Source organism: Camellia sinensis, chromosome 15 (assembly GCF_055761805.1).
Source record: "Camellia sinensis isolate YWXY chromosome 15, ASM5576180v1, whole genome shotgun sequence".
Taxonomy (NCBI): Eukaryota; Viridiplantae; Streptophyta; class Magnoliopsida; order Ericales; family Theaceae; genus Camellia; species Camellia sinensis.
The window spans coordinates 107151057-107159825 of record NC_138975.1 but is presented as its reverse complement, the minus strand read 5'-3'; positions in this window follow the sequence as shown (position 1 = coordinate 107159825).

Sequence of the window (8769 nt, the reverse complement as noted above, 5' to 3'; positions counted from 1 at the left end):
CATCCAAGATCTAGTCCTGCAATCATGTTGTGAGCTTCTATCAAACTTGTCTCCGTAGAATGGTGTGTTGACAATCAATGTAGACATTGGTGCAAACCATTCTGCCTAAGGTGCTGGTGAAGGTGAAGATGAACGTGTTGATGATAAAGCTGTCAAAGTGGCTGACTTTGTTGACACACTCAGGCTCCAATAACAAAAAAGAACATCAAGTGGACTTCTAAGTTTCACTCACAAAGCTGTAACGCCCCGAAAATTGGGCACGGTATATCTATTTATGCTATAAAACCCACCTGATAGACAAACACACATATATAGCTAACTATTCCATACATCCATTTCCATTAAATCCCAAATGCTGAATACATGCTATTCAGATCTCAATGTCCTAGTTCCAATCCCAAGCATACATTTTACAATAAGTATGAAATGGAAGCCGGACAGATAATAAGTGCCCTACAGGCTTACAAATTTATCCAATAACATTCTTGGTTGCACAAAATGGAGTTTCAACTCAACGCAAATACAGCCCTGGGCTTACATTCAACAAATAACAATAAAACAAAAAATAAAGCCTCAGCTCCGAGTCCTCCCAAGTCAATGCCTTGGCGAAGGTATAGCACCTGTACCTGAAATGGTTGCCCTTATAGGGTGAGCCACAGCCCAATAGAGACATACTACACAACATGTGGACCATGACAAGACTAAAGAGGAGTATGCTCATGCCATGCTCATGATAAAACAGTTTATCTCTTTTTTTATAAAGCATGCAATGCTAAGATGCAACAATAGATATAAAACCATTTCTATTTTAAACCATATCTGTTACATGAATACATGTTCTGTGAATCTCTAGGTGAGTGTCTGCAAGTAGGCCCTAATGCACTACCACTGTCATTTTTACAAGTAAACTGGAAGGCTCGACACCTAACTGCGCGGTTCTACACCCCCTACCCAGATTCACCAAGTATTCATCTTTTCGCAAATAGATACATTTCCAAATATTTCTCAAAAACAGATACATTTCCAATGAAATGAATGTAATGCAATGTCCAATGCAACAAATGAGGAATGTGGTTCAATTTACCTAAGTCTCATGCATTTCTACAACAATCATGACTATCCTCTACCGATAGCCCAAAACAGATATTTCTAAACAGATATTTAAACAATTAAATTTCAAAAAAAAATCAATAAATACAATCTATTCCACATCTCATCAAATATGAACAACTACACTAGTTTTCATATCACAATCACGTCTGGTAACCTCTCAAAAGTAATATCGTTAATGTCTAAGAAAATATCATTTTCTTTCCAAACTCATTCTCCAAGCGTTATTCAACTATGACATCCTATTTTGATCAAAAGCCCCAAAAGTTAAACATAATTCCTTTATTTTCTTTAAAAATATTGTTTTGGTTGCAAACCGGTAAAAATTTCAAAACCGATCGAATCGAAGTCCGTTTTTGTTCAAATTTAAAACATAGCTCTTTCATAACCTTACAAACATATTCCAAATTTACGCTTTCGCAATTTGGGTATCAACTTTTTATTTTTCTCAAAATTTCTCTTTTAAGCAAATAAATCACAAATTTTTCAAAAATTCTAATTAAATTATATACAACTCTAAACTCCATATAATCAAGTAAAAGTGCATAAAGAAGTATAGGAAAAATCTCTACCTAAAGCCAATAAGCTTTCAAATTTTTTGGCAACAGAAATTAAATCTGCTCGGAGCTAAACGACGCCTTTTCCACCCTTTACGTTTTGATCCAATGCACTAGGGGTCAAAAATGACTTATACTAGATCAAACACATGAAAAACCAACATTAGAACCCTTTTTTCTCTCTTTCTCTTCACGGCAAGAACCTAAAGTTGAACAAAACATCCTATTTGGTCACTTTTATATATATATATATATATATATATTATAAACAAATATCTAACCAAATATCTAACTATATATATACACACCTATATATATATATATATCAATCAAAAATACACTTCAACATCTTTAATGACAAAAGTAAATATAATATTTTCTCATCACAAAATATATTTCGTTTAATGGTACACACCATAAATATTCATAACTCTTTTATGGTAGTCAAATTATAATAATAAAACCACAACACCGTTACATAGTTACTAACGGGTCACAATTCAATCAATTGGGTCCAAAATGAATGGAGTTTAATAATTTAAAATAAATCCCCAACTAATTTATCTCAAATCATGGTCCGAACACCCAAAACTCAATTTTAAATTCTGCTATAAATTAAACTGAACACCAATCAGTCTGTGAATTTTCATAAAATAAATACTCATCATTAAATTCCGAAATTTTTATCCAACGTGCTAGATTCATATAGGAACAACATATAAAAATTTCATAATTTTCTGAGATTGGAAACTATTTTTAAAATATACAAAACCGAACTATTTTCGCACAGAATTTACACGGCAATCAAATTTGAAAATTTGCTCAATTAAATTATACGCTGGCTATTTAAAAAAAAAAAATTGGGTCATTACAACCTACCCTCCTTAAAGAAATTCCGTCCTCGAAATTAAACTCAAGTAATGTAATACATTCTACAGTCACCCACAAACTCACTCAGGTACTTACTAATGCATCAACAAAATTTCTTTGACTACTACATGAGCCTCAACAAGTCACACCGGTAACAAACCAAATCATGACATTTGCACAACAATTGATTATAAAACACTTACTAGTATAAACCATTAAGTGATTCTTCTATCCACATCGATAACCCACAGCAACAAAATAGGATCTAATCCCTTAAGTATAACAAAATTTTGGCAAAACGATTCCCCAAAATATCAAGACGTCATACCTTATTGGTGATAATCCCAAGGCTAAAATAACCATCACTATTCCGAGACCTTAACAAAACGAAATAATAACTCTTCAAAAGCACTAACCACCAACTCTTATGAAACATAATGCAATCATGCCAAACACACTACTCGAAAATCTTCAGCCACAACTTTAATTGCCCAACCAAGCAATTTCTATATTATTTTTACCTATCCACTCTATTTCTTTCACTCGACGAACCGACTAACAGTTTATGCAAACTTGTCTACATCCACCCACACAATTTCACTCCAACATAAAATTTACCCAAACGCTCACACAATGCATTTCGAGTCCACATAGAATTCATCAAGACTAGATACACATTCTAGTAATACTAAGGTATTCCCACTACGATTCTCATTCTTTAAAACCCAAGCCATGACACTAACTCTAAAGTTATAGCACGATTCTACATCACACTAATATTACGATAACCCACGAGATCAAACCCAAATTGAACAACTCTTACAATACCAACTCACTTATTAACAAGTATTATTACCGCTATTGAGGCCAATTAATGGAATATTCTATCTCTCACCCTAGAAGTATCTCTAACCAATCACAATGAGACACCCGTAAAGATTGACACTGAAACGACTCTAAAATTTCCGAATCGTTAATAAATTGATTAACCTCAAATTACAATAAAATCTCTCCAAAGGAAATTCAATGTACATTCCTTGCCAAAAGAAATAATTCTACACTTCTGATTCAGAATTCTAATTAAAATAATCTTTTCAGTACTTCAATCTAATCACTACGAAATCTGCTCCACACCTGAAAAATAAACAATTTAACTCGAGAAGTAATCCACCACAGCTTACTAAGGTACAAAGAAAATAAAATTGAATCCTCATAACTGCTCACGTCACAAATAACAACACCAACTACCATATTAAACCCACCACGAAAAGCCTACACAACTCAAGACAAAAGGTTACACCAACAAATATTAGTTTTAGTTACTTTGAAATCTTCTATGAAGTCTCTAGCCAACTCACTTCCACCCAAATTCTAAAAGATACTACCACAAGTTATAAAGTCACTCATTCACTCTAAGAAATTTTCTATGTTAACAATAGTCATCCCATAACAAATTCCAAGACTAACAAAATAACGAAAGTACTTCATACCAATTTATTCCCTGACGAGGGGTCTACCGAATAACTTCTTCTATGGTAATATCACCACAAAACACAATAAAACAAAATTAAAATAATGAATCATCCTCTATTAGACAAAACTAAATACATTTTAATTAAGAAAACACTTACCACTTAAGGTCAAATACACCCAAATGAAACCCAATAATAATATTAGGTCAACATACCAATAGCACAAATTCTCACCACACTTATAGCAAAACAAAGGATCAATATAAGGGGTTCACAACTCTTACACCGAGGATACAAAACAATCTTATAGCTAAAGGACAAGGGATACAAAATAACCTCCATTTCAATTGCATGAAAATCACCGTCACTACACACGCCAAACTTAACCCAAAATGCTCACGTATACTTCTCATATTCACAATTTGTAATCCATAAGTAAGTAACTATAAAAATTAACATCAATCACTTGCGATGGATCAAGCACTAATTTTCATGAAAATACTCAAATCATAGTCACATCAACCATCTCAAGGCACCTAATCATAATCTCCATAGAATCACAACATCCTCACATGATCATTTCAAAAATTTCTTTAAAGACATTGGTTTGCTAACACAACTCCCAAGACATCAATTACATCATATCCCTAAACACTTATTGCACTTGGGTACAATCAACAACTAACTTTGAGACAATGGACTCCACCAATCTCGAAGGCACTCGAAACTCGCCTACATGTTCTAAAATATCGACTCACGAGTCAATGTTGTTACTACTAATAATCCCATCAAATGGCGTAACCCAAATCAAATTTAATCTCATTCCAATCTATCTCAAAATTATTCATCTCATTTGCTCTCTTAGGATTTGTAGCAAAATTATGAATAAAACAAACTCTCTAAGAAACACATTTCTTACTACACACTATAATTTCTATTATGCTAAGACCACGTTTATTCCCAAACACATACAAAATAATTGGCCTAGGGCCCATCACTAACCTCACAAGTAGTCCATCAAGCAAGTGAAACAATCCAACTATAACTAACTTCGTCTATCCCAAGAAAATTTAGAACTAGTTTTACGTGCTCTAATGTCAACAATCCAAAGCATATTATCTTAGATTACTTTAATTATCATTAAAGTCATAACCAAACCATACTATTACAATAAGGTTAATCTCTAACTCATTCTACTTCTCAGATTTTTCATCTAGTCCACTTCCATAAACTTGATATAAAATTGAAAAATAGTTAACTCCTCATAACAACAAACCAGTCGCTACACAACATAAACTCTACTATTTTAAGGTCACATTTACACCCACAATCATACAAATCGGTTAACCTACGCTTCAATACTAATTCCACAACATCTTGACCAATCATCCCGGCCATATTACTCTAGCTTACACTTTCTTCCTAGGGAAAAGGTATCCTCCTACATGAGAACATCCCGGATACCCCAAGTGCCTCTATTACGACCTCTCCCGCTTTATGACATCTTATATAAGAGACAGAATTTAGCTCAGAAGTAAGTACTCCACACTAGTTCTAACACGTTGCATACGGATTAAACATAAACCTACACCGGTATCTACATCACATAAGGCAAACCATACAAGCACATAGTCACATAGAGCACATACGAGTTACCCCTCCAAGATATTGACTCGTTCCACAAACATTCATAAACTTCCAAATAAAAATAGCATTGATCAGGTGCTTTTCTAAAAGAACCTCAAAGAATTTCATGGACGCAAATCACATCTCAGAAGTTTAACCCTATACCCACATAGTCACATAAACAGGTTATCACATAGCACATAAGATATGCAACATTTCCCACTAGCGAAATGAACCCACTGTGGTAAAAACCACTTCCCACGAGCCCTAAGTATTCAAATCCGGTAGCTCTGATACCAAGTTGTAACGCTCCGAAAATTGGGCACGGTTTATCTATTTATGCTATAAAACCTAATAACCATCTATTACATAATAATCATCCAAAAATATCTATTGACAACAAATACAAACATCTATTACATGATAATCATCCAAAAATATTAACAAAAACAATCACTCATTACATGATTATTATGCAAACACATACTAAAAATTAATTTGATAAAAAAATAAAATAATAAAAATGTAAAAGATTTATCATTTTTATATAATTTTATCTTTGGTGAGTAGAAATAATTTTTAAAAATTCAAAAATAATTTTTTGACATTTATTTTTGTCAAACTAGTTTATATTTTATCAAAATGACGATTTTGCCTTTAAAATGAAGCAACAATATCTTCGATTGTCTTAATTTGGAACGAGATTCACAATTTATGATCAAATATATTACAATTGAAAAATTAGAGACCAAAATGATACAAACCCAAAATTACACGGACCGTTAAAGTAATTTGCCCATAAAATTATAAAATTATTACCAATCAAATAACTCATTATTAAAATAATCTAATCTGGAGAAGCTAGTATAAGAAAAGGCTTTCTGTATCAATGTTTTAAAAACCGGACCGGTGAGCGAACCGGAAAAGGGATCGGGTGGACGGGTCACCGGTTCAACCGTCGGGTTGAACCGGAATCGAATCCTTGACGTAATAAATATATTAAAATTATATTTAAATAAAAATATAAGTAATAAAATTAAAAATTAAAAATATTAAATTATCTTAAATATTTGTCCTAATATTTTTTTTATTGAAAAATATAATAATATATTTTAAAATATTATTAATTTCAATTTTGGAAGATGAAATCAAATATTTAATATTCCCTCTATATGATTTTAATTCAAATAATTTGATTGAAAGGAGAGCAAAAATTTTGGAGGGATATCAAAATTTCAATATTCCCTCCAATACATTTGATTGAATCCCATATGGATTTCTTGAGTCTTTTTGAAAGAATTTTTTTCTTATAAATTGGTGATGACTTTGACAATAATTTCATCAAACTCTTAATGGGATTCCTCACAAGAGGAAACCTTTGAAAAAGAGTTTCAAATTAAAATTTTCTTATATTCTTATATTATATATATATATATATATATATAAAATAAGAAAGAAAAGAAAGAAAGAAAATAAAAAAACAAAGAAAGAAAAACTAAAAAAAAAAAAATTTAGCCGGACAACCCGGCGAATCGGCTCCGGGTCGACCGGTTCGCCGGTTCAACAGTCGGTTTTTCTGGTTCTCACTAAATACGCCGGTTTTTAGATTTGGCCGGTTCAGAGGGTATGTCTGGACCGGAACCCCGACCGGTCGACGGTTCAACCGGTCGAACCGGCCAGTCCGGTCCGGTTTTCAAAACCTTGTTCTGTATACAAGTGCATTTTTAATAATAAAACAAATTATAACATGTAAATATGAAATTAATAATTATGTTTTTACGAGACTAAAGATGTATTATTAAAAATTGATAAACTAAAGTAGCATGTAACTATATTCACTATAAGAAAAAACACTTTTGGCGATTAAATTTTTAGTCGCCAAATGTAGAATTTTCACTTTCCTCGACTAAATATTTTAGTCGCCGCTGTGGTCGCCAATACATGGTCGCCAATACCTTTGGCGACTAAAGATTTGTTAGTTGGCAATACATATGTCTTCGGCGACCAAAGAATTAGTCGCCAATAGTCAATTTCATTTTGGGAAATTATACATTTAGCGACTAAACTTTTAGTCGCCAATAATGAATTTTTTTTTATTATTTATACATTTGCCGACTAAACTTTTCGTCGCCAATTCCCTATCTTTCAGCGACCACAGACTTTGGTCGCCAAAAGTTTTTTTCAAAAAAGAAAAAAATTTGCCTCTGCTTTTCCCAAGTTTCGAACCACCAACCTCCCAACCCTCAACCTTTACCAACACTCTATCCCCACTACGCCACTAATACATTCTGTAATATTAATGCAAAATATATTATTTATATACTATATTGACCGGAATTAATGCAAAATTAATTATTTACTAAAAAAATTAGGATCGCACTTTTGGTGACTAAATCTGAATTTTAGTCGCCAATTCTATATTTTTTGGCTACTAATTTGTATTCTGTCGCTAAAAGAATTAAATCCCGCCTAAGGATAGCACTTTTGGCGACTAAACTGAATTTTAGTCACCAAAACCTCTACTTTGGGAGACTAAAGTGCAATTTAGTCGGCAATTCTTGACCTTTCAGCGACCAAACAGATTTTAGTCGGCAAAACAGCTATAATCGGCGACTAAGCTGTTTTTTTAGTCGCCAAAACCATCACTTTTGGCTACTAAATTATTTTAGTCGCCAAAAACCGTCACTTTTGGCTACTAAACAACCCGTAGTCGCTAAAAACCCTACATTCAGCGACTAAACTGCCTTTTAGTCGCTAAAACCATTATATTCGGCGACTAAACTCTTTTAGTCGGCAAAACTGATCAACTTTGGCGACTAATTCCATTTTAGTCGCCAAAAACCGTACTTTCCGCGACGAAAAATGATATTTTAGTTGCCAATTGTGCTTTTTGTTGTAGTGATTGGGAGGGAAGCCAGTTCCTAAAATACTTCTATTGTTTTTGAAGAACACGTAATCTTTGTAACTTGAGGTATTGAGTGTTTGGTCACTTCAAACTTCAATACCACTTTTCACCACATATATAATTAATGAGTCACATACACCATGTTATTTCGTTCACGTGGCATAGCCCTTACTAAAATACTCTTATTGTTTTCGAAGAACTTGGAACGCTTGGACTTGTCTGTGTCTTC